The 25,569-nt window shown below is 29.7% G+C and overlaps 2 protein-coding genes across 4 annotated transcripts in view; one reads left to right on the top strand and one right to left on the bottom strand.

Moving 5' to 3' along the window:
• The window catches only part of LOC107447180 (protein Wnt-5b-like), a 410,427-nt gene that overhangs the window by 146,709 nt on the left and 238,149 nt on the right, over positions 1-25,569 (top strand). For 2 of the 3 annotated variants that reach the window (XM_071180545.1, XM_071180544.1), the window contains exon 2: positions 3,274-3,299. The exons of the other annotated variant lie outside the window; for it this stretch is intronic. The gene's annotated coding sequence lies outside the window, so the exon portion shown is untranslated. The remainder of the gene's footprint in view (positions 1-3,273; positions 3,300-25,569) is intronic. 3 annotated transcript variants of the gene reach the window in all.
• Positions 3,944-25,569, bottom strand: part of LOC107454763 (Partner of paired) — a 44,511-nt gene continuing 22,885 nt past the window's right edge. The window contains exon 2 of the transcript XR_011636727.1: positions 3,944-4,447. The gene's annotated coding sequence lies outside the window, so the exon portion shown is untranslated. The remainder of the gene's footprint in view (positions 4,448-25,569) is intronic.

Genomic DNA, 25,569 nt, shown 5'->3' with positions numbered 1-25,569 from the left:
GGCAGACAACTTTCAAAATATTATTATATACTTTTATATGACTTTTCATTCATTAAAATATCATTAGAAATTAATAATTCGCTTGGTAAATAACAGTAAAAAATGTGACAGTAAAATCAGTTTAAAAAAACATAAAATAAAGTGATTTTCATCTATACATAATAATAAACGCGGCTGTGTGTGTGTCTGTCTGTCTGTAATCACAATATATCGCCCCAGAAGCCTCGCCAAGGCACGAAACTCGGCCCATAATTGTGTTTTGACATAATGAAGAAGTATTTTTTTTCTTTTTCAAAAATTTTGATTAGTTATTTAGTTATCAGTCATTTTGTAAGTCTATGCTTTTCGTCTGCTTTTTCGTCTTCAAAGAGCCATATTCAAAAAACTATTAAAAAATGCATATACTTTNGTTTTCTTCTATTTCTTCTTGAGCATGCTGTTTTTAATGGCACTTGGATAAACCACGCGCGCTCGGTGGGTCTAAGAGGTGTAGAGGATCGAATCTAGCTCCCTCTGGACCAAAGTCCGATGCTCTAGTCACTGGGCTACCACGGCTCTTTCTTGAACATCGTTTGATTTAACGTCAGTCGTGTGAACTTTTACGTAGTATTCATTTCATATTCAACCCAGTGTTAGGCATCAAATCCGCCTAATTCCAGCTTCCCTAAAGACGAAATCTGGAAGGAAAACTAATGATGTTTGAGTAAATGATATCTTGGCATTGGGTTTTACACATAATTAGGGCCATCTATCGTGAAACAGTGAATCACTAATTTTGATCACTTTGCACCGCCATGTGTTGATCACTGATTTTGATCATTTTGTATCACTGTGTATTGTACTTTGATCAATTGGATCATTACCCGGCTAACACTCATTTTGAGTCTTTTCTTTTAAGTTTAAGTTTCTTCTGTGAAGTTTCCTTTAAGGTAACTCTCCTTGTGAGTTTTTTTAGTGAGTTTAGATATTCATTGCGATGAGGCGTCTTTATTATGTCCGAGCGGTTGATTGTGTTGGCAGATGAATAATTTAAGTCGTAACAAGACAAATTCGTTTTTTTTTTAAATATTTAACTGAAGTTATCTGCTCTGAAAATTCACTCGTCTATCTCGTTCCTCTAGTTTGAATTAATCCTTTCAATACAGTTTCGCTGTACAATTCGCAATAATTGGAGTGGATCATTACATTCATCTAATTAAGACTTATTTTTCACATAGCTGCAGTTATCAAGTTAATCATAAACGAAGTTTCTAAGAATATTTTATTCGAATATTTCAGCAATTTATAACTTTTTTACGAAAACAAAAAATTTTTACATTTTAGAGGGGCAGTCCGCATTGAAATATATTTGTACTATCTGCTCCTATGCACATACGTAGTACTGGCTCAAAGTACAACGCAAAGACTGGATAAAAATACAATATGCTTAATATACGTTTTTTAATTTCATAAGGTCTAAGAAAAATAAATTATTTTTCTTAAAATATTGATATTTTGATTAAAGGTGAATGACATGTTGGTACTTATCCATTTTAATTTTGTAAAATGCTGGAATTATAAAATTTTATTTCCCAATCAAATGAATTGAAAAAATTACTCAGCAAGTAATATCGAAAATTTCTCCATAACATGCCGATAAAACCTGAAATTGCCACCTACACATCACACGGAAAAACAGTCTTGTAAAATTACCGAAAATTACAGTTTTATATGGTATTTACATTTCTACTAAAAAAAGAAAAATAAGAACCATAAGAATGATTCTGGTTGGTAAAAACAAAATATACGGTATTTAAACTATTCGTTCGGTAATTTTTCCGTTCATATGGTAACCGGAAATTCTGTTTTTCCAAATTATAGTTCTTCTTACCATGCGTTTAGTTTAAAATACGAAATTGAAAAGTAAATTTAACCTAATTATAGTTCTTCTCACCATGCATTTAGTTTAAAATACGAAACTGAAAAGTAAATTTAACCAAATTATAGTTCTTCTCACCATGCATTTAGTTTAAAATACGAAACTGAAAAGTAAATTTAACCAAGTTATAGTTCTTCTTACCATGCATTTAGTTTAAAATACAAAACTAAACTGAAAAGTAAATTTAACCAAATTATAGTTCTTCTTACCATGCAGTTAGTTTAAAATACAAAACTGAAAAGTAAATTTAACCAAATTTTCTTCTTACCATGCATTTAGTTTAAAATACAAAATTGAAAAGTAAATTTAACCAAATTATAGTTCTTCTTACCATGCATTTAGTTTAAAATACAAAACTGAAAAGTAAATTTATCCAAATAAATGGTTTTTATACCATGCTCCAAGGTATCATGATAAAATTACCATGTTTTACCGCATCAAACATTATAAAACCATTTTTTAATGTAAATTTTACCAAAATCATTACCACAGTGCTTCGGTAAAAATTACCATGATTTTTTAGTGTTTTTTATAGCCAGAAACAAGGTTAATTTTACCACGTTCTTGCAGTTTTGACTATAATTTTTTTTTCTCCGTGCAGATAGTATCTGTTGCTACAGATTTTAAGTTTACTTAGAAGAAGATACAATTACATCATGTATGCTAAGAATTACATACACTGAACGCAAAATATCTTCGCTGGATTTCACAAACACTGGTCCAGCGTACAACACTGTTCCACGTAGGGAAATTTTGCATTCTAAAATATTTTACGTATGTAACATCATTCTGTTCTGATGTAACCTATCATTCTGTTCTAACGTATTACTAAAACTTAATTTCATCTGAACAGAGAATAAGTATCTTAACACATGTAGCCGTCTGTATAATGAAAATTCTGTCATTTCACAATCAATCATCACTAATCAAATAACAAAAATTCGTCACCTGTATATTGTAGTCATCAATTAATAATAAAAAAAATGTCGTCAATGTGACAGTCAAAAAAAGATCATTTTCATGTAATATTATATCATCGTAGCATAAGTTACCATCCTATATCCGACCTAAAATCTTATTTCTTACAATTATTTACGACAGAGCTTTTTTTTAATTTTTTTTTCTATTATGAACACAAATTCTATCAATTTTTTTATTTACAAATATTAAAAGCTATAAAATTGAATTGTACATTGAATATGAGTTATCTATTAAAGTATTTGGTTTTAAATGTTGTCCAAGTCCTTTCTTGTAATCCTGCATAACATGATTCTTTTATTCTTTATTATTTAATTGCTTCAGAATGTGTACTTATGGCGAAGCGAAATTTTATGCTTCTTTTTATTTGTTTTCAGGATATCAAAACAAGAAGATTTTACAGGTAAGAAAATTATAAATTCTACAACGTTTAATACCATGTCTTTAGGTACAATTTAGTTAACTGTTTTCTTCTATTTCTTCTTGAGCATGCTGTTTTTAATGGCACTTGGATAAACCACGCGCGCTCGGTGGGTCTAAGAGGTGTAGAGGATCGAATCTAGCTCCCTCTGGACCAAAGTCCGATGCTCTAGTCACTGGGCTACCACGGCTCTTTCTTGAACATCGTTTGATTTAACGTCAGTCGTGTGAACTTTTACGTAGTATTCATTTCATATTCAACCCAGTGTTAGGCATCAAATCCGCCTAATTCCAGCTTCCCTAAAGACGAAATCTGGAAGGAAAACTAATGATGTTTGAGTAAATGATATCTTGGCATTGGGTTTTACACATAATTAGGGCCCTGTAAACTATGTAAAAAATTATACTTTACATTTTTTCCTTGCTTTTATAACAATTTGTCAATTATTGCAGTAAAGACTTTAACTAAATTATCTTATATCCATATTCAACATCACAGCAATTAAAGTTAAGTAAAGTGTGAATATCCCTTCAAACTTCATCTTTTTTTTCGTAATAATTTGGTTGCAACAGGTTTAATCTCTTTTACAGTTTACAGGAATAGGCAACACAGAGGACATTAGAGTGTAAGTCCTTTTTCTTATTTTATAACAGGCGTTGAACAGCCGATCCAATCCTGAACTTACGACTATCACTGTTCAACTCCATCGACTTGTATTTTTGAATCAATGCAGAAGACAACAAAACTCCGGAATCAAGCATTGGAAAAAACTAGTCTTCATAGAAGACTTTTGATGGAGTTAACCAGCATTTGGGTTACATGGAGAGGAAAAACACGGAAACTTCCCACGGTTAGTCTGACGGCAAGTGGAATCTAATCCATGATCCATCTACCACTAAGGATATTTTACGTCATAACAGTAGTTGGTGTGAGCCGAAAGTAGTATTCCTATCGACCAGCACCTGGTGGGATTCGAAACTGGATTGCCTCATAGGGAGGCGAACTCTCTATCTCCAGAGCCACCGCAACTCTTTTGTAAGTTCTGGAAATTTTATTTAGACCACCTTCTAATATCCATGAATACAGCTTTGATGAAGTACAACTTAGAACATTCCATGCATCTCCAAGTCCTGAAATACGTAAAAAAACGTATTACCACGGAATCTATATTAAATAACTATATTATTAACAAAGCAAATAATAACATCAGTAGTACATAGCACCAAAATTAATTAAGCATCACTGGTGTCAATAATATTGGGTGATTTTTGTACAGCTTTCCGAATGGAACAATATATATATCTTTCTTTAACGCTGCTTTTCGAAGTTCTGTCTCCAAGGAAAATAAAAAAGCTATATTTTAAGCTACTAACAATTGAAGCAATTTCAAACCATATATGTAATCTTTCTGTGAAGGATTATTTGGGCTTTAGAACAGACAAATAAGTTGAATATTTTAAAAGCTATTAAACTTTTTGAAAAATTGTCAATTTGGCGACACTTTTTCACCTAGATAAAATTATCAAAATTACTGCCGTATTCTCAGTTTTTGCAAATTTTTATGAGCCCAGGTAATGCAGCATTGGATTAAGTTTTTAAGTATTAAAAAATTAGACCACGAACTCTTTTCATTTTCATGAAACTGTGACTTTTCTCCATATTGACTTTTTGCGCCATTTTCAAAAGAAGCGTAGACAGCGCTGTCTTTAGCAATATTAGAAGAAACAAAAGAACGAAAGAGAAGAAACAAAAAAGAAAAGAACTTATCTGGCAAAATAAATAAATATATCTAATTTGAATACCGAATCGAAATAATAGTTTAAATAAACATTTATTATTATTCAGCCAGGTGAAGAATTTAAACAAAACGATAATTTACAAAACCATTAATATTTTTCAAAATCGCATTTCTTCACCTGCAAAAACCATTAAAAAACAATCATTAATCGCTGGATAATAAACTATAATTTGGAGGTTGCAAACAGTAGCAGAAAGTACTTTTCGTAAATATCTATCATTGCATGCTGCCAAAAAATCGATTGAAAAAAAAGAAGAATTTAATGAAACTTCAAGGCATTAAATACAGTGATAAGCACCTTAATTAGCATTCACACTAAACTGTTGAAGAAGGCGTGGTTTTGTAACTTGTATTTAGATCTTTCTTACCCAGTCGCACTGTCTGCTTCGAAATAATGCACGATTAGCATATTTATTTGCAAACTGCGGTTTTTAACTACATTAAGGGTGGGCATTGCATTTTAAGTAAATAACTTGCGTAACTGTATTTCAGCAGATGTTTTAAAGGGAGAAATAAAGTAGGATTTAATTGCATCATACCATTTTTAATAATTAGTATTTGACAATATTTTAGTTTATAACTTATATTTTTTATTTTGTTTTATATTTTAAATAAATAAACTATGCGCATATAATCGCTAAAGTGTTGATATCAACAGATTATCCAGCTAAACGGCTGATTAATTAGAGTAATCAGTTAAAGTGCCAATTTTTTTTTTCATTTTTCAAATCCATAGTAATTTGGAAAATTATCTAGATAATTTGAAAAATTAATGTCTAGATAATCTGCACAGTACTTATTAGGCACTACAGAAGATTTTTGGAGGTCGAGGTCCAAGATCATCCGATCCCGAAGAATTTTAATCCTAATCCTAGATACAAAGGATTACTTAGAGCCCGAGTCCACCTGAGCCCGAGATATACATCGGATTATTTTTTCTTCCTTTTTATGAGAATAACTAATCTTTTTAAATTATACATTAAAAAGGAAGGGATTTATATTACGCGAAATTCAAGTGACATTAAAAAAAGGGGGGGAGGGAGTTCTACGTTTCGATTAGAACGTATTTTTACAGACAAGAGCTACGATACTTGAAGGCTGAGCCATGATGGCTCAGGGGATAGAGAGTTCGCCTTCCAATGAGGTGAACCGGGTTCGAATACCAGTGATGGCTGGTCGATACGAATTCCACATCCGTCTTGTACCGACTGCAGTGCTGACTTAAAATATCCTCAGTGGTAGACGGATCATGGGTAGAGTCCCCTTGCCTTCAGGATAACCGTGGTAGGTTTTCGTGGTTTTCCTCTACATGTAACGCAAATGTGGCTTAGTTCCATTAAAAAGTCCTCCACGAAGGCAAATTTCTCCCAATACTTGATTCAGGAGTTCCCTCGTCTTCTGGATCGGGTTCAAAATTACAAGGCTACGGAGTTAAACATTAGAAGTCGTAAGCCCAAAAAATTCAGTCATCGTCATTCAGTCATCAATCATTCAATCATTCAGTCGACGGTTATAAAATACTTGGAGGCTTAGCCTCTGCTCGCTAACGTTTGCCAACCCCCAAAGGCTGCTCGCACATTATTCACGATACATAGAATATTATTTTTCACTACCAGACAAAATATAAGCTGTCACTGTGTTAATTGACCGTCGTAAGTTCGCCACACTGCATTTCGGTCACGTCAACCAGTCAATGAACTACGTCTAACGTCTGGTATAATACCGACTTCCAAACTGACTAAAAAAAAGAAAATTTTTAAAAAAAAATCGAAATCTTAAGCTAAACATTTTAATCTTAAGCCTTACTGAATCATAAGGCCCAAACAGAAGTAGCAGATATAAAATTTTTTATACCTTATAAATTTTACACTTTTTATACATATTAACTGAACCAAACTATACATCCGAGCTCGGGCTAGGCCCATTTCATCTCTACTAGGCACTCGTTAAATTGAAAATAAGATCTTCGCTAGAACAACAACAGCAACGTTTCTGTACACTTGAACTAACATGATACGAAACACCCTCAATTTTCAATGGACAATCGAATTGATTTTCATGTTTACAGTCTCACCTTTCTCCTAAATGATTCGACAGATTTCGATAAACTTATTGTATTTACCTTGCTTAAATATCAACATTATTTATTTTTTTCTATCTAAAAATCAAGTTAATCAAACAATCAATACATTAGTTGATAGAATTCATCACCAATCATTTTAAAATCTGTAACACAAAGATTCAAACAGTTTAAACTACTATTACAATTAAGGAAATCAACGTAATGTCGTTTGTTTATTTAACAAGATCTAAGGAATTAATTCATAAAATACAATCAACAAATTAGTTGATAAAATGAGTGAAAAAAACTTTTGAAATTTACAGTTAACCCGAAGCCCTTACTGCACGCACCTAGGTAAAATTAAGTAGTTATACCTCGTTACCTTAGTCACTGCCACGAGTTCAGACGAATGGCTAGGGGAGTTCTTACTTTAGACAAACTATAGTTAATCTTCAGAATTGCTAGGTCAGCGGTTCCAATTTTTTTCAGCCACGGAACCCTAAACGATCGAAATTCTTTTGATGGAACCCAGACTTCTAAAAAACGTTCATTACCAGTAAATATGCAAACGAAAAAAAAAAATTCATTCTGAAATATTTAATGTGAATGAAATCTGTACATTGTTTCATGAATAAGTCTTAAAATTGGATTTCATGTTAGGCAGTTGAATTCGCAAGTCTGCACGAGGCTACATTTTTTGCTGTATAAGTTAAGTCTAGTAGTTTTCGCCGTTGAAATTGAATAAAATAAGCTGAATTATAAATTTTGAAAACGATCTGTTATAAATTGGGAGAGAATGGTTTTTAGAGAAAAATAATTTTTAATTTTTGAATTTGCTAATTGAATAAACTAAGCTGAATTATAAATTTTGAAAACGATCTGTTATAAATTGAATAAAATAAGAAAATTCAAAAATTAAAAATTATTTTTTTTCTAATAGCCATTCTCACAAAGTTCGATGAGCAATATAGAACACTGACGCAATTATTTGTAAATGCATATCGTTTAGCAATTTATTTAATGTATTGGAAAAAAATATTTTTAAAAATTTCCTATTTTAATTTTATTGCAATTTTTCATAAATAATTTTATAAAAACAACCTTAATATTAAATAAATAATGGACTTTTGGTTGTATGCAACCCTATTACTGGTTTAAAAAAGTCCTAACTCACGGAACCCCTGTGACCTTTCCATGTTACCTCAGGGTTCCGTAGAACACCAATGTTTGAAATGAACACTGTGCTAAGTTATTTGGATATTAATGGCTTTCGGGCTTAAGCAATAACCCATATTAAAATAATTTTAAAAAATATATTTTTTTTATTTAAAATTAATAGCCTTTCTTCATGGTAGAGTAAAACGTTAGTGCTAATATTTTACATTATAAATTGGATATTTAACAAATAACGTTATGAAAACTTTCATTTGCATAGCATATTTAATGTTTGCCTTCAATTTTTCATCAGTGTGCTTCTAGCACTTATCATTAATAAGGTACACACTGATCCCTGTAATTTTGTATAGATTAAATTATATAGCATTTATTAAAACACGACATTAAGTGATTTACATTAAGAAATCGGTTAGTCGCATAAGTTGAGATAATCAATCTCGGAAAAAATTAAGTTAAAGCAATTTCCAAAATTTAAAATAAAGAAGAGAAAGCAAGAAAAAATTGATTTAAATTAAAATAAATGTCTACTTAGGAGAAAAAATTGAAAGGAAAAAAATTAAAAAGAAGCTTAAAAATGGTGAAAAAGTAAAGGAGAAGAATTAATCTAATTAAACTTCCATTAAATATGGCCCATGATTACTCTTATTTTGGTACGACGTAATTTTGTTTTTACACTTTTGAAAGATAGTTGACTATAAAAAATAATTTTGTTAGTATAATAGAATTATTTGATGCTCATATTTTGTACGTGCATAACCGACATTTTACTTATACCTATCTTAATATAGAATTTCATTAAATTTTAGAATAAATTTAAGATTATTTTAAGGTATTTTAAATTAAGAAATGTAGCAATATGATTTTTGTATGCTGAGGTCTTTTTTAATTTAAATATTTAAAAAAAATTGGGTAAAAGAACAATTTTATCAAGATAGTTTTTAATCTCTAAGTATTCTTTTCTTTTTCTTCTTAATATTCTTTCAAAAATTTTGGAATGCAGAGTAACTTTCCTCACGGAAACAAATCGTTAAAATTGTATTTTTATCATTTTTTGAAACATGCAATTCGGGAATCAATAAAAAAAAAAATTTCTTAATTTCACTTTTTTTTTTCAATTTCTACCTTTTAATACTACCAAGTAAGAAATTAATTTCACAAATTATTTTAAAGGAAAAAAATAAGACTGCTTATAGATTATTTAAAATTATAATTTCACGTTTACTTAATATGACCTCATAAATTTTTTTTGTCGTGTCACTTTCTCACAATAAAGCAGTGATTGTAAAAAAATTTAATTTCTCTAATTTAGTTAAAAGTATAATTCAAGCGATGAAACAGCACAATACCGAATAGACATATTTTAGAAAATATTGAATATAATTTTAACGATATTCATTAATTAATGTTAATCTATGACCCTTAATGAACATAATTTTATGATTTCATTTTTAACAAGGAAAGTATCTATTACAGGTTTTAATTACAAATCATCCTATATTTAAAAATTCAATAACCCATTTTTTTCCTTCGCACAATTTTATTACAACCAAGTGATGTAAGACAGTTAAATAAGATAAATATACTGTTTACTGTGAATTGCTTTTGTTATTTTATTGCATCTTTTTCGTCCTTTAAAAATTCACATCTCTTACCATCGTTTTTTATTTTCTTTTTCACGAATTTTCTTTTTCCTCATAAAATTTTGTTGATAAATTAATTAATAGTAAGAAGAACTGCGTTTTGAAGAAGGAAGGTAGATTGTTTTTATTTTCAATCATATAGAGTTTAAAATAACATTTTTGTTATTGCTTCTACGATTACAGTTATGAAGAACAAAAATCCGTTTTTAAAATTAATATTTCAAATTCCGTAAGAGATAAAATATTATAATACATAATAAAATAATTTTGAAATTATACATTCTATTCCGGATTAAATGAAAAAAATGGAAATTTTTTTAAATAAATCTTAACTAGTTATATTGAATATGATAGGTAGTAGTCATTAACTAGTACATAGCAATGGAATCAAATATAATTTAATATGAGATAAATGGAAAATTAAATTTCAATTTTAATATCAAATTAAACATACTATTCATGAAATGATTGCAATTTTATTATTTTTATTTTTTATTCTCACATTCGGAATAAAGCATCTAATTTTGTTATGGAAAAACAAGCACAATATTTTTTTCTTCCAAATTTTCCATTGTTCTGTTATCAAGTTCTAAACAAATTTAAACATTGTTTTATTGATCACTAGTTGAATAACCGGTTATTTGTACAGGATTAAAAAAAGTCACAAACAATTAATTGTATCAGTATTTATTAAAACTATGCAATCATGCAAGAAAACTAAAAGGATTTTACCGAGACGAAGAAATTTTTTATTTACTATGCATACTTTTCCTTTACCGATAGCTTAAATTTGAGATTGAGAAAGGAAAATACAAGGTAGCCACAATTTACACAATCAAGCAATTTTTCCAATTAATTGGTTCAAAAACACTTAACTGTTTTTAAAATTTCATTTTTATTGATTTTGCATTATTTTTGTTTATCTAAAGATGTCTCAGCCAGAGGCTGAACTGTATCACTTAAGTGGAATAAATTTGTCGTTTGCCTCATTCCCATTTGAGAATTCATATTCTTATCCCAATAGAAAAGCATTTCTATTGGTTGCTATCGGTAACTGATTAATCATTAATGGATTTCCAGTGGACAGGTTAGTAAAGGGACGACAGCTCTATAAACACTATTCAAATTCCTAACTTAGTAAACAAAATAAATTCATCGTTTCAGACAGTTTTCAAACTACTTATTCAAGAATACCATCAACATTAATTTTACTCGTGTTTACCTCTCAAAAGGGATCATTCTCCTACTGAAACTCAATTTTGACTAAATAAAACTTTAAGTGAACAAATATCACTGATATTGTTTGTCTTTAATTGGAAGAAGGAAAAAAAAAGAAGAAAAAAACAGAATCGTCTGCAGGTTAAGTTACAACAATATAAACTTATGAGAAAAATTCATTTTCGTCCATCCCTCTCGAACTTATAGACCAGAGGTTTCCAACTTACTTGAATCCGGGGGCCGCAATTAAAAACTACAGTCATGCCCACAACTTTATCAAAATTTTACATAGGACTCTTTTATGTTTGAAGGAACATTAAATATTATCAGATTTTTATCAAATTGTTCAAAACAAAAGTATTGAATGACAAATTAAAATAAGAAGTAGATTTTTATCTGAGAAATAAATTTTTTTGCACCGTTGGTATGTTAAATTTCACAGAAACGAAGAAATTATGAGTTCTTTTTNTACCTGAGAAATAAATTTTTTGCACTGCTGGTATGTTAAATTTCACAGAAACGAAGAAACTATGAGTTTTTTTTAACGAAGAAAAATACTTAAACCTCGTATAGATATTTTACTAAAATTGTCCGCAAAAAAATGATAGCTAATATATTTTAGTTCGCGGGTCACGAAAAAAGGCTTAGTGGGCCGGATGTGGCCCGCGGGCCGCCAGTTGGTAGCCCCTGTTACAGACTAAAATCTTTGAATGATAACTAGGATTGGAACTAAAATTGTCCCTTGTACCTGCTGATTTCAAAATGCCTGCACAAACGTTTAAAGATAGGTTGACCGATGATCTCGGCGCTGACCTCACACAAGAAAGGTCCTGGGTTCGAATCCCGGACGAAGCATGGATGTGCTTTCATTCTCTGTACTTTCTGTCCTTACTGTGGAAGCAATGTTGGTTAGTCTAATATGATGCCCCTGAAAAAGTGGCCAATAAATCTGCCCTACCTGAATGACGAGTGTTAATTGGGTAGGTATTGGAAAAAAGTTGTTAAAAGAAAAATACACTAACTTATTCTTTTAGAATTAGACTCACTGAATATCCATTATTCGAACGAGATGAAACAAAGAGCAAATAATCAAGAAATCGGTATTAATCAATGCTTCGTAATCATACGTAGAACTGAAAAATATATGCTACAGCAATTAAAAAAAATTTAATTATCCCATTTATTATTATTGTTACTTGTTGCTTTTCCCAGTGGCTTTACATAATTTACTCAAGCAAAACACGGTTTTAGAAGTTCAACTCATCAATATAAAGATTAACTGCAATCGGTATCATTCTTCACCGAAAATGATGCTATCGATCGAAGCCAGTTCAATATTGTCAAAATTTACCATAATAACACAATTATATGCATTATTTTTTACTTCATAACTTATTGTTTTCATTACGGTTAACTTTTAGATTATTTGTGTTCATAGATACATATTTTAAAAGCACAACTATAAGTAAAGTAAATACTTGATTTCAAATAGTCTACAAACTACTAATGCGATGACGTCATCACACGTAGGTTTGATTTTGAGCCAATGAGGAAAATTCATTTTGGCATGAAAAATTCATTTGAAGGATTTTTAGAATAAAGGGCTAAAAATTGCTCCAGGCAACCCATTGTCCAAATTTCGAAGGCACAATAGATCCTCTGAACTGATGAGAAAGAATCATAGACAGACGCATTCTTCATATCATTCTTATGATATAATAAATAATCAATTTATTATCAGCTATTTTTAATAAGCCATTTTCATCAGAACATTATTTTTCTACGAGAACATTCTATTCTTTGCATTAACAGTTTCTGTAAAATAATTTATTTATTTCGTGAAAATTTTTAATTTTTTTTGAATTTTCAATTAGACGTATTTAGAAGAATTCGACCGTTTTAAGAGTTTGAAACAATTTTTTCCCCCAATTAAACTCACAATACTTGATTGCAAAGTTAAAATAAATAGTATTTAAAACCGCTTTAGCAAACATCATCATTAACTACTCATTTGTTTCAAACAACAAATGAAAAAAATTGCTTTGTTTACCCTATATTTAATGCAACTACGCTTTTAAAATGTAAAACTGGATCGATATTGTGCATGTTCTTTTTTAAAAGTATCGTCTGCGCTTATTTTTAATTTTTGTTTTTAGTTTATTAGTTCTTGAAAACAATTAGGAAAAGTATCCAAAGTAAAGAAGAATTTAACAAGCATCGAGGGCGGCATAAATTCCGCCGTTTTTAAAAATATGTAAATTTTATGCGGTTTCGGGAAAAGTTGAAAGTTTATTTGTTTTTAGAAGGATTATGTTTCTTGTTCCACTTCACTTCAGTTCGATGAGAATGCTTTTAAAACAAAGAAGATCTTTATTTCTCGTCAAGTATTTGCATATCAGTTGAATTTTTGCTGTTGAGGATAATGTTGGAATCGAAAATATTTGGGATCATTGAAAGAAAGGAAAAGAAGGAATATTTTCAAAGTTAATAAATTTTTAAGAAAAAAAACTTTTTTTTTATGGCTTATTTTGAAGGTGCAGTAATTGGAGTTTTGCTGTTGGAATTTTGAATTCTTGGATAAATCAATCCATCTATTCAATAATGGTATAGATGATATAGAATTAAACTATGTATGGGTTAACTTTGAGGATCCAAGGGAAAAGTTTTGTTGGTAGCTGCGAAACCAACACTTCATTTTCTTCTTTTAATTTATCAACATCTGGTAATGTGATGTTTTTAGAGTAATTCATAACTAAATGCAATTTTTAATTAAAAAAAAAACACAAAAGATAATGATCTAAAATCATCCAACCGCGTTGGCTTAAAATGTATTAATGGGCAAAGTTTAAATAGAAATAATTCTGTAAACATTCTTTAGTAGCTACATTTGACCATACAATTCTCGTAATTTTGAATATAACTCAATTTGAATTCTTTATTTAACATTGAAATTTTTTTTTACTTCGTAATTTTGATTATAACTCAAAAAACAAGATAATCTCTTAAATTAAGTATCCTTTATAATATTTAGCCAGATCAGAATAAGGATTAGCAATCGTGGTATACATCCCCATTTAGCTAAGAAAAGTATGGCTGTAATTAAAATTAAATAGGGCAATACTGTAAAAGTATGAAATTTCGCTGCTGAGCAATGGCCAGTTGTAGCATTTTTAGCAATCGCCCCTTTTTAAAACATGCAGCCACTTTTTCGAAAATTAAACATTGACTTTTTGAATGTAAAACATTTATTATTTTAGAGAATTTCACAAAATATGATAAACACTATCAGGTTCTTGTCTAAAACGGAGAAAAATTTTAAGAAACAAGTTTGAAATAAAGTAATTTTCAGAATGGTATGAAATATTGATAATAATGCCATATTTAAAAAAGAAATATATTAATAAAATTTACATGGAGAACATTTTCGACGAAAGAATCGTTATTTTTATTACGTTAATTCGCTTTGTAATTACCTATAATTTTACCTTTTAGTGTTCATGATAAGCTGGCATTAAATTCTTTGAATTCTTTCATGCTTAGTCTCCCGTTTCTTAGTCCGCCGATTTCTTTTGACTTTGTAGACAAAAATAAACAAAACATTCTAAATAATTTTGGACAAAATTACGTTCAACATTCAAAATTTATCTCCCCTTTATTAACGGCTTTTTCTTCATCATCACTTATTAAGTTTTAACCATTTCTAATTGACCACGTCTAACTATCATATATTAGACATTCTTGTTTTATAACACGCCACGGTCCGGATGTAATTAAAAGTTTACTTCACCCCGGGTACATTTGTATCTATTAAGTATAGTAATTAATTATAAAAAATAAATATAATTAATTAAAATAACTAATTATGATAATTTATTGTAATAATTAATTATGATAATTAATTGTAATGTTTATTTATAATATCTATTTATAATGATTAATTATGACCTATGCAACAACAATATGTGTGTGATAAAATAATTTTAGAAATAATATGCATAGTATTGGACCCAGTAAGTAAATAGCGACATTGGTACATTAAAAGTTAAAACTTGCAAATTTACCATTTTACCACTCGCTCTTCAGATAAACTTTATAACTTTTCTATGGTATTGCATGAGATTCTGCAGCTGGATTTAATCACATTATAATTATCTGAATTAAACTATAAAAAAATATCTTCCTTGGTAAAGTACTTAATTTAAAGTTTTTAATTTAAAGGATAATAATAATAAAAAAATAATTAAACATGCTCATTCACACAAATTATTTTTATTAATCAGAATTAACCGAGACAAAAACATGTTTCGTGAAAAAATAATATTTATTTAATAGTTACTAAAAACTTAATAAGATTCTTCATCACGTTTTTTAATTAATGCTTTTTTAATTAATCAAAATTGACTGAAATAAGCAACAAAATATTTCGTTTTTAAATACTATTTATTTAATGAGTAATAATTTCTTTTTATTCATGTGTATGCATTAATAACGCATTTTTTGATTCTCTTCATGAAAACAAGTATGTTTATTTACTTTACAAAGAAAAAGACATTCTTAGCAATGTATGTATTTTACAAAAAAAATTTGAGAAACGTTCAGTTTTTAATATAATTCTAGTAATAGCGAGACTAGAATTTTAAGTTCTAAAGCCTTCGTAAACAAACTAATAAAGTAAATAACACCCAAAAGGTATTAATCACGTTGATTGCGCAAGGGATCTGCCTCACAACTCCCACCTTCCCCCATCTTGAGAGAGCACTTCAACCTAATTATTAAAATCGAAGGCCGATCAGCTGGTCAGTCTAGTAAGTAGACTTCTTCCGAGCCCGCGGTTAAAGTTTGAACAAGAACCAGTTTATGCTCTGCCCAAACACCCTCTTACCCTTCGCCCTATGGTACTTATTTTTTGTTCAGGGATAGATTCCTGGAAGAGGAGGATCAGCGATGGGGGTGAAGGGGAGCCTTTGGCGGGAAAAAAAGAAAGAATAAAGAAAAAAAATCCACCTCTAGGGATTTGCAGTTCGAAGTTTTGGCTGGATAACTAAATTCTATGGCGGCTTTCAAACTGATTGGCGTTGCCAGGCGCAGAGAAAATAAATAAAACCTGCAAGACCCATTTTTTTTTTTTTTTTTTTTACCACTCCTGCGCGATGAAGTTCTGGTAAATCTCAAAATAAAAAATGTAAGCCACAATTAAAACTCAGTTTAATTAATTTGGTCTTTCTCGTTGATCGAGTGCGTATACTACACAAATTATAAATTTATTATATAAATGATAAAGGAGGTCTAAAAAAAATGTTCTTCGAAATTATTAATCACATTTCATTTATCTGATTGAAAATCTGTTGCGCTAATTATCATATTTTCTATTTCTCCAGATTGCTAAATAGACCACCTTATTAAAAATATTTAAACGGATTATAGATGGAATATATAATATGGATAATATATGAATGCTTCATATGTTACTCCTAGTGTTTTATTTTGTATTTTCCTGTATTTTTGTGACTTTTACGTGATATATTTTATTTTTGTTCTCATTTTTTTTTCTCCATTTTATTGCACTGCTGTATTTTGTTTGTTTCGGCTATATTAATGCAATATAGAAAGCACTCTAATTTGCGGATATTATGGTTTAAGCTTTTTGTTTCTCTTTTCTGTCTTTCTCTTTTTGTTTTATTTTCTGGCTTCTTAATTTTTTCTTCTTCAATTTTTTGAAAAAAAATTAAGTATTTTTTAATTGTTTGTAATAATTTTTCTTCTCCTTTTAAAATTGTTTTTCCTTTATGTTTGATTGTTAATTTCATATTTTAAACACCTTACTAAATTTAGTTTTAACTATATACCTCTTACTTAATAAAAAATAAATAAATTTAATAAATAAATAATTTTATACAATTAAACTAACTTTCTCAAATTCTCGCTTTGTATCTTTTTCTCGTGTTAAAATTCAGTCTCGAATAAAAGACTATACAAACTACGTAGTTTACAGTTTAAATAGCTTTAAGAAGCGTCCCCTCCCCTATGGAATTACATAGTTTATATTTTAACTATCTAAGGTTACACAAATTGAATTGTTCATATTTTAAGCAGCTTAATATGGATGCCCTCCTCCGAAACTGCAAAGCTTATACTATAAATAGCTTAACAAGGGGCCCACAAACTATACAGTTTATAATTTAAACAATTTAAAAAAACACTCCTCCAAAAGCTGTATATTTTACAGTGTATACAGCTTAATAGGGGACCCAACAAACTGCCGGGGGATTCCATACTTCTAGTTATCCGAATAATTATTTAGGTAGAAGATTGCGGGACCTGGGGGTGTTTTAGCAGTTTACATTATAAACAGATTAACAAAAGGGTCCACAAACTATACAGTTTATAATTAAAGCAGCTTTTAAAAAAAAGCCCTCCCCCTACACACAAACTGTACATGTTAAAGATTAACATACAGACGATTATTTTCAAAGACATGTAGCAGACGATTATTTTCAAAGAACATAATTTAAATTGCTGTTGAAGACATATTTAACCAGGTTGGCAAAAGGCATGAAATTAAAAATGTTGGTGATTCACGTTTTCTCTTTGTTTTTTATAAAAGAATCAGTAGATCATTCTTTCTAGTTGAACTTTCTTGTGTTTTTTCTCACAAGGTGAAATTTTTTCGTTAAATTAAACATTAAAATTTTATTTGTTTTTTGTTTCGCAATATTTTTTCTGTGCTACATTTATGTTTTTAATTTAGTAGTTAAGAATAAAAGGCTCTTTTATTTTGGTAACTGCAACAATATATTTTACAGTTAATACAGCTTAAAAAGGGGCGCAACGAATTACCGGGGTATTCCACAGTTCTAGTTATCGGAAGAATTATTTAAGATGGAAGATTGTAGGACCCGCGGGGTGTCATAAGCATCGCAACTAAATAACTATAATCGCGTGGAAATTTGTTTTAGCGTATTTGAGATACGCGAGAGGAAGTTTATTTTTTTATTTTGGCCATCATCGAACCGTGAGCTGGCTTTAATTCTACTTCTCCAATTCCGTCACATCCAAAGGAAACATTATCCAGTCATGCGAATGTAGAGGAGATTTCAGGATGCGTATCGCATAACGATTTTACCCACTGTATTTCGGAAGCAATGCTACTGATATAAAATAACTCTGTACGCTGATATGCTACCGATTCTAACTTTTTATTTTATTTTATTTCGTTCGCGTCGGAAACCCGATTATACAGCGTAAACATTGCTTACGTTTTATGAGGAACTTATTGGGAGACAATGACATGCCTGGTTTTTGATATTTTCGGGATTGTTAGAGAAAAAATGGTGGAAAATATCCTTGATATTAATCGTTTTTTTTTTTTTTTTTCTTGTGCAGAAGGGGGCGAAGAGGCAACGGCCTAGGCATATAGCGAAAGTGGGAAGGGGGGAGTCCAATCGTCAATTTGCAACTTTAAAATATTAAACTTATTATTTTTCTTACCAAATTAATTAATTTTGCATTGCATAATAAAAATATTTTATGTAGAATAAAAGGTGATTTTCAAACAGAATTAGTAATACAAAATTAGCCCATTAAAACAAAATTAGCCCATTTAAATTTTAATCTTCCTTCCATTAAAGAAAAAGATTAGGAATATAATAATTTTATTAACGTTTCCAAAAGATTTAGTTTTGAAGCACGGATTTTGATTTTTGTTTAAAAGAATTATATTTCCAACGAGTAATTTTTCAAACCTTCAAGAGTTTTTTCTTTTTTTTCTTCTTTTTTTGCAGAACTGAGAACTTCAAAGAACAGCTTTAACTGAATGTTGAACTTAAAAAAATTTTGTTTCGTCACTAGATCTCTATTTGTCATTAAAAAAAAATAACATGCACGGAATTTACATCAATTTTCTTCAGGATTTGAATTTGTGTTTTACTAGAAACGAGTTATCTTGCCGGGAATTTTTTTTTTTTTTTTTTTTTTTGCAAATTTGAAATTAAGATTTAAATTGCATAAACGGTTTTAGCAGATTATTTGAATTTGCGATCTAATTAGCTAGGAATTGTCCTGCAGATTTAAAGAGAATAGCAAATTTTCTATTGTCAAGGCTGTTGACAATAGTGATGCTATGGGAGTGGTTTTTGAATTGAAAAGAAAACAGGACATTCACTATTCACAGATGCTGAACCACGGGAGAAACCTTTCATGGCGAATACCCTTTAACCTATGTAAGTAATTTAAAGTATAGAAAGAGTGGATTAAGGTAATCTTAGGATACACTATGAAGTTTCAAATGCTGAAAAAAATTTCTTTTTTAAATTTCAAAATTCAAACAAATTATGGCTGGATTAAGCAGAGGAAAAGTAATTGTGCAATAATTAGTTTCCATCTTGATATTTTGTAAACTTTTTTTCAATCTTTGAAAACTTTGGTCTACTCTAGGTTTACTTGAACTCATTTTTCTCTTAACTTTAAAATATCAATGAAGGCGAAATAGATTTTGCCATGAAAAGTTTCTCCCACGGTATAGTTTAAGTAAAGTCATAGTAAAGTTTCTTCCACTGTATAGTTTAAGTAAAGTTATAGTAAAGTTTCTTTCACTGTATAGTTTAAGTAAAGTTATAGTAAAGTTTCTTCCACTGAATAGTTTAAATAAAGTTATAGTAAGTAAGTTATAAAGTTTCTCAAACTGTAAGTAAAGTTATAGTAAAGTTTCTTCCACTGTATAGTTTAAGTAAAGTTACAGCAAAGTTTTTCGCACGTTAAAATTGGCGACATTTCTTAAAAAACGCTTATTAATTTAATAAATGCTAAGAAATATTTTTCATTGAAACCACGAGAAATTTGCCTTAGGGAGGAACGTTTTTTTCGGGAGTAACGCAAATGCGGACCTAATCCGCATTTGCGTTACATGGAGAAGAAAATCACAAAAACGTCTCACGGTTATCTTACAGTAAGGAGATTCTAACCCATGATCCGTCTAACACTGCGAGAGTGTTTTGCGTCACCACTGAGGTCAGCGCGAGCCGAGTGCGGAATTCGTAATGACCAACCATCGCTGAGGTTTGAACCCGATCACCTCACTGGAAGGCGAGCACTTTAACTCCTGAGCTAACTCGGCTCTAGATTAAAGGTTGTCAAAATTTTTGAAATCTCATGTCAACACTTTCTTTCTTTTCTTTTTCTTTGTAGAAAAATACCATTGCAGTGTTTTTCTGTGTTATAACCATATAAGGCTGAAGCCTTTTAATATCACAGGTTCAGCAGTTGAAAATCAAAGAACATAAAAGATGAGAAGTTTAATTTAATGGCGCGGGCATTTCATTCGTATTTTCAAAGAAATTGGGATTATCGTTTTTTGTTAAGTCTGCAGCAATCAAAAATACATCAATAGATATGATTTTTAGCAGACTTTTAGAAGTTATTCGCGACATTTTAAAAATATTTACCTTGCAATGTTTTAAGGCGAAAAAAAAATGTGCTTCATATAATTAACTAAATGTACTTTAACTAAAAATACTAAAATATATATTTTTTTACTGTATTAACATTGATGCCGTCATACATTTTTGAAATTCTTTTTGCTTGCAAGTAATTAAATTATTGATACATATTCAAAGGCTATCAGCTGAAAAAAAATTATATTAAAATTATACGTTTATTTAAAATTGAAGCATTTATTCTTGTATGAAAACAAAGCAAACTAAAAACTGATATTTTTTTATGAAACTAATGTTCGAAAATGCTAAACCTTTTTTGATTATTTATGAACTAATAATGAAGATTAAACCTTACTAAGTTTTGATGCATCTTAATTATTAATTGCGAAAAAAATTGATTTTTCGCAAAAACAAAAACCTTTCAATCTCATTATACCTCAATCCCTTAAAAACAGTAAAACACACACAAAAAAAAGTATTTTCTTAATGCAACCAAAAAATAAATAGAATGATTAATTACAAAAAAGAAAGAAAATTCTTTTAGCGAATAATGAATTTTATTTAAAATTCCTATCAAGATTATTTTTTTAAAAAAAATATTACAGCGAAAATAAGATAATTTCTTGAGGTCACCATGAAAAGTCTAAAAAAGAAGAACATTTAGGTATTGTAATTTTTTCGCTTCTTTTTTTGTTCGCTTATTGGAAGCTTCGAAATAGTGCAGACGATACCGGCGTCACAGTCTTAACAAAACCAAACGTAAGATCTTTCTTTTCTTAGTGCTAATGAACATTTTTAATTACGTTTTTTGTCTTCTGATAATCCTACCTCTCCGTAAGACTTTTTTCTTTGTGTTTTTTTCCATTCCCTTTTATTTTTCTTTTCAAATTTTCAATTACTGATTTTCTTCTAAGCCTTTTTCTTTACCGTTGCCAACGGAGAGGGTGCAACTTTTCGTAATCTTAAAAATGTTTCTTTGAATTTATCGCGAATCAATGTTTCATTAGCAAAGAACAAAAGACCTGGGAGAATAATTAAATATTTGATACCGTACTAATTAACTCTTTTAATTAATTTTCCCAATACTTTCGCTTCGCCTTCTCTTTTCCTTTTAGATACTAGGCAAAAGTAAAATAGAATCCTTAAGTTTGTTTCGCAGAAAGTTCGTTATTCGAAACCGTTCGATAATGACAGAAGATCGAACTTCATACTCGATTATCCCTAATCCTGCATTGCAAGTATAAAATACACTGGATTTCGAACGAATTGTGAAGAGCGTATAGAATCAAGAAAATAATTGAAGTGGCAGCAGTTGCGATTTGTTTGTAAAACATCGACTGAATGTTATGTCCGTATTGTGATAGAATGACAAGCCATATGAAAAGCAATAAAAACTCTCTGTAAAAACAAAAAATAGTTTTTAAATTTGGGAACAACACAGAAACTGTAGTTTTGAAGTGAAAATATAAACATTTTGTCATGAGAGTTATTTAAAATTTTGATGAATAACGAATAGCTGTTCGATTAAATAATTTTTTCATTCTAGTTTTTACATTCGTTTACCAATAAATCTTTTTTTATTTCGTGGAAGAGACTTGATCAGTAAAGGTTAGTAGTGCTAGTCCCTCTCTGTCAACAATGAAGTTTTCATTAAAGATAATTTTATTTAATCTTTAATTTTAACCTAAACAAAACAGATAAAAGCGTTATTTTTTTTATTTTCAAATAAGTAAATATTAGCTCCCATAGGAAATGAAATTCTTTTATCTATAATATAAATTTCAAATTAAAATAAACAAAAAACAGAGATAAAAATATTTTTTTTTAAATATTCACATTACCTATTTTATCCTGAATATAAAAGAGCTAAAAAATAATAAATGAATAGTAATTAATAGATGGTGTTTCCGACACTAGGGAGCGCTGCAGACTCCTTACCGCCTATATTCCCGGCTTACTGTATCCGGTGTATTTTGAGGCCATTTGGCTTAACGTGTTCACTGTACTAAGTGAGTACACTGTGCTAAATGATAATTTTCAATAAAAAAAATTATGTCTCGCTACTCAAGCCAAATGATAACACTAATGTATTAGAGAAGAAACAGGCTCAGCCCGAATTCGACGAGGGCTCAGTTGGGCCCGGATCCATGATTTTACAACTTTTAAACAAACGTTTGGTTCAGTTATCAAGTATAAGAAATGTTCAATTTCAGTGATCTGCTTCTTTTGCTCGTTGCTTTTGTTTGGTGAGACTAATTGTTAAATGACTTTTAATTAACTTAATATTGCGATTTTGTTTTTTTAATTATTGTTTTAGTCATGTTGGAATTTCAGTTGGTTCTGTTTTTCTCTTCGCTTTTTCTTTCCCAGTTTAGTGACATAATAGCTTTTAATTTACTAATTTCCTTGTTTAGACATCGTAGCCCGAGTGACGATATAGGAAAATTTGGCCCATTTCCAAAGCATATCTCGTGATCAAGTAATCCTATGTATCTCGGGTTTACATTACACGGGCTCAGACCTCCAAAAGCGAGCCCGAGTTCATCTCTATAACACATGCAGGCACTGTGCATTGCTTGCAACAAAACAAATAGTAAAAAACAAGCCTGAAGAAACCAAATAAGGTCTGCCAAAAAAAGAGAAAAACGAACCATATCGCCTTTTTATCAATATATCTCTAAATAACTAAAACATATCTTAATTTCAAACTCACTAGAATTACTGAATAAGACTAATATTTTTATGAAATGTAACAGATTCAAGCTCAGAAATTATATTATTTCTTTCTTTTATTGAAAACAAAATTATTTGTTTGAAAATAACGCCTCCCACATTAAGCTGTAGCAAGCAGCTGTAATCTTTCTAACCGAGATTCGTAAAATTTTTATTTTATTATTATTTTTTCTTAGCATTTGAATTGAAAACACCATTCATAATAAAATCTTTAAAAGAAGTTAAATATTTGTGCTATAAAATGTGACTTGTTCATTTATAAAAAATTAACTCGTTAATTCAGTTTTTTTCGTGTTGGTGTTTGTGTCTCCATCTCTTTCATTTGAAATTAAACTTTTATATCTCAATTTTTTTTTTAAGTTAAATAAATTAAGCAAATAAACAGTTACAGCAAATGCCAAGAAGTTGCAAGTAGTTTAAAATTGAAGATTTCCGTAAAAGTATAACAAGCCAAAAAAAAGAAAAAACTAAAATAATAAATGGTAGTGAAATATCCGATGCTTGTTTACGCTCTTAAAGCTTTAAAAAATACAACCAAGAGAATTTCTAATATAAATCATATTTTATCCGCAATAATATTTTGTGATCACGGTTGCTTATCAATCAAACCTTCGCATGGAAAGTAAATAAAGCGAAATTATTTTCCTCGTCTTTTAATATTTGCAAAAGTCGTAAACGCTGAAAGTTGGTCTGCAAAATAAACCTTTCAATAGAAAGTTTCTTGTAATTTTGGTTGCTTTCAATCACGCATACAAGGTGGTGTTCCGTAAACTCCACCTTTAATATGGTTTTTTAGAATCCATGTCAAATATAGAAACGATAAAATTAAACACATAAGGGGGGTAATAAACAGTTTTAATTGGAGGTTGAAACTTCTTCCAACTCCTCTTTGTTTAATCCAGCAAGCAAACTTGTCTTATTGTCTATTACGTTCGCCTTCCTTAACTGTCAGTAGTTGACGGCAGACGAATTTTTAGTTTCGTTTCGAGCTAAAAGCTAATTATTGCAGATAATCTTCAAATTATTTAGTTTTTATATTGTATTTGTCGAACTAAAAGTGGCAGCATATTGTCTAGTTGATAGATTGATTTTGTTTATGCTTTTATTTGGTTTTTATTGCCGTTATTTAGCGTGTAGTTCTTCAATATTTTCAAAACAGCTTTTTTCAAAGCTACTCTTTTTGTTTTATCTTATTTTGTTTTTGTTACGTTATTAATTGTTTCATTACGTTTCTCTTTGTTTTTGTTACATTTTAATTAAATTTTGTTATTCAATAATGGATGNTTAAAGCTTTAAAAAATACAACCAAGAGAATTTCTAATATAAATCATATTTTATCCGCAATAATATTTTGTGATCACGGTTGCTTATCGATCAAACCTTCGCATGGAAAGTAAATAAAGCGAAATTATTTTCCTCGTCTTTTAAAATTTGCAAAAGTCGTAAACGTTGAAAGTTGGTCTGCAAAATAAACCTTTCTAAAGAAAGGTTTCTTGTAATTTTGGTTGCTTTCAATCGCGTATACAGGGTGGTGTTCCGTAAACTCCACCTTTAATATGGTTTTTTAGAATCCATGTCAAAATTAAAACGAAAAAGTTAACACATAAGGGGGTAATAAACATTAAAACAGTCTTAATTGGAGGTTGAAACTTCTTCCAACTCCTCTTTGTTTCATCCAGCAAGCAAACCCGTCTTATTGTCTATTACGTTCGCTTTCCTTAACTGTGATTAGTCAACTTTCGATAGCGCTTTTGTCAATTCCTCGTTTAAATAATAATTTGTGATCTCCAATATTTATAATCTTTTTGCTTTATTTTTAGATAAAGATTCTAATATTACACGATATGGAATTTTAGGGAATATAACCATGTATACCGTACATATGGTAATTGGATACATTATTCTTACATGAAATGAATAAACCCAAGAAACGTAAGTGATAATATAAATCACATGGAAGGCATATTTCATTGAAGAATATGAAAAAACTTTATATACCTCAATAAAAAATCGAATCAAATGAAGTTTTCCCATTGACAAGTACCGATTATTCTACAGTATAAAAATAATTCTTGAGTAGTGAAAGCAAATAATAATCGTCACTTCTTTAGTGAAAACAAAATCAAACAACGCTGCCGTTACGGTTGAGTTTATTTAATCATCTTTTCTAGGTGAAGGCAATAATAAATACAAA

Source organism: Parasteatoda tepidariorum, chromosome 5, assembly GCF_043381705.1.
Source record: "Parasteatoda tepidariorum isolate YZ-2023 chromosome 5, CAS_Ptep_4.0, whole genome shotgun sequence".
Lineage (NCBI taxonomy): Eukaryota > Metazoa > Arthropoda > Arachnida > Araneae > Theridiidae > Parasteatoda > Parasteatoda tepidariorum.
This window is presented reverse-complemented; position numbering and strand designations above follow the sequence as displayed.